The sequence below is a fragment of the Aethalodelphis obliquidens genome, unplaced genomic scaffold (genome assembly GCF_003676395.1).
Source record: "Aethalodelphis obliquidens isolate GAN/ISIS:26980383/991018 unplaced genomic scaffold, ASM367639v1 scaffold7, whole genome shotgun sequence".
NCBI lineage: Eukaryota > Metazoa > Chordata > Mammalia > Artiodactyla > Delphinidae > Aethalodelphis > Aethalodelphis obliquidens.
The window spans coordinates 1094591-1097150 of record NW_020837951.1 but is presented as its reverse complement, the minus strand read 5'-3'; positions in this window follow the sequence as shown (position 1 = coordinate 1097150).

Genomic DNA, 2560 nt, shown 5'->3' with positions numbered 1-2560 from the left:
GGCTTCCCCTTGGGCCGCAGCAGGCCCGGTGCCAGGCAGGCCCGATGGTGCCCACGCTCCGAGGAGGGGGTCCTGCGGATGGGCGGGGTCGCCACGCCTGGATGGAGCCCATTCCCTGCCCCACTGTGGGAAGCCCGAGGCCTCCCGGGCAGGGCCAGGCCCCTTCCAGCAGCTGGCCTCTCCCCCCACCCTGGGCTGGGCTCACCCCAGCCCCGCTCCCAGCTCCCCTTCCTCTCAGGGCAGCACACGCCCATCCCTTCTGGGAGCCTTCTCCCCTCTGAGGGGGGCTGTCTTCGCGGGGCCTCTTGCCACCAGCTGCCCGGGGTCCCTGAACCATGAGCTGGCCCTGGGCTTGGGGGTGACGGCATGGGGACCAGCTCCACCGCAGGGGAGCCACCCTTGGGGACACAGCAGGGCTCTTGGGGCCTGGACACCAGGAGGTTGCCCTTCACTCAGCAAGTGTCTTCTGAGCGTCCGCTCTGTCGGGCCTCTCGTGAGGTGTGGGCGAGCCAAGGTGACTGGGCAGTCTGTCCCCACGGGGCTCCGGGTCGGGGTGGTGGCCACCCTGACAGGCCTGGAAGCACACAGGGTGCAGGGGGTGATGAACGGTGGTCGGAGCCGCCAGAAGTCCGCTGTCCCCGCGCGCGGGGTCCTGCGGTCTCCGCTCTCTGCCTTGGGAGGAACGGATGGCATTTGGGGTTTGCACCTCTCCCCCGCACCCCGAGCTGTGGCCTCAGCTGCGGATGCCTCCTCACAAGGCTTCACCCGGGGAACTGTCGAAACCTGACCCCACGGACAGCTGAGGGGCAGGGTGCCGTTCCGCCCCCGAGCCCGCCAGAAGGCTCAGCTGGTGCGGGCGACTCCACCAGCCCTCGGAGGTTTCTGGGGACCCAGAGGCCAGGGTGCCTGGCATGTCCCTCTGGCCGTTTACCACCTCCCTGGAGACCACCTGGGGCAGGGAAGGCGGTTTCTAGGAAGCGAGTGGGCAGACGGTGCTGCCTGAAGGGTCACCGGCGCTTCCTGCGGGGGAGGGGCCACAGCTCAGCCCAGCCAGGGCAGGGAGGCGAGGGTCCCTCCCCGTGAGCGCGGCATCCGGGCCTGGGCGCCCCAATCCCGGCGCCCCCGGCACCCGCCAGCCTCATCCAGGGGGTGGCAAGCGGACCGAGTGTGGGCCACCAGGGGTCAGGGCGGGCAGGGGGCTCCCGCAGGACCAGAGAGGTCAGGCAGAGAGGAAGCAGGAGCGGGAGGAGGGGCCGCCCCCTGTGCGCGTCCACAGGAGCCTGGGGGGGAGGGGAGAGCCCAGGGGGCTGTGGATCACAGCCGGGCGGCCACTCACAGGCTGGCCACGGTGACGCGGGGAGCTCTGGGGGCCACGAGGGCCCTCCAGTACCTCGTGCCTGAATGTGCTTTGGTCCCGGGCTCTCTGGCTTCGGGCCCAATGGCCGGCTCGAGCCCGGGGCAGGTGAAGCGTGGGGCTCGGGGCCGGGGTGAGTGGTGGGGGAGCAAGTGCTCCCCGAACTGTGCTCCTGCCTCGCCCAGAAGCCTGGAGAACACTGCCCAGCGAGGGGCGGGCCAGGCGGCCTGCGCCCCCGTGCCGGGGGCCCCCACTCAAGGTGGGTCATATTTCCCAGCCCGTACGCTCCTGCGAAATGGGGACCCGGCCTTCCTGCCTCCCAGGGCTGACCCTCCTCGGACCAGTCTCACGGGCGTCAAGTGACCGCTGGTGCGTGTGCGTGTGGGGCCCTCGCGCTCACACCAACAACCTGCTGGGCTGCCCACGGAAGGAGGGCAGCCCAGACTGTCCAGGGAAGGCTGGCGAACGTGTGGAGAAATCAGAACCACAGACACTAATGCTAGGAGTGTGACATGGGGCAGCTGCTCGGAAATCAGGTGGCAGCTCCTCGGGGGATTAAACACAGAGCTGCCAGATGGCCTGGCAGGTCCGCTCCTGGGTGGATACATACCGGGAGAGATGACAGCATGTCCACATGACACCTGGACACATACGTTCACAGCGGCCAGAAGCCAAGTGTCCGTCAGCAGATAAACACGTGGTCCCTCCAGACTGTGGAACATCACTTAGCCATAGAGAGGAGTGAGTGCAGACGCGGGCTTAGCACGGATGAGGCTGGAGACGTCATGCTGAGCGAGAGGCCAGCCTCAAAGACCGCGTCACGTACGATTCCACTCGTGGGAAACACCCAGAACTGAGGAGTCCACGGAAGCAGAAAGGGGCTTCCTTAAGGTGGAGGGTGACTTGGCTGGGGGGGGGGGGGGGGGGCGTAAATGATGAGGGGTTTCTCCCGAAGGTGATGAAAATGTTCTAAAATTGATTGTGGTCACGGCCGCCTGTACTTGTGAACGCACTGAAAACCTTTGAATCATACACTTTATTTTTTTATTTTATTTTATTTTAATTATTTTTATATATATATATATTTTTAACATCTTTATTGGGGTATAATTGCTTTACAATGGTGTGTTAGTTTCTGCTTTGTAACAAAGTGAATCAGTTATACATACACACATGTTCCCATATCTCCTCCCTCTTGCGTCTCCC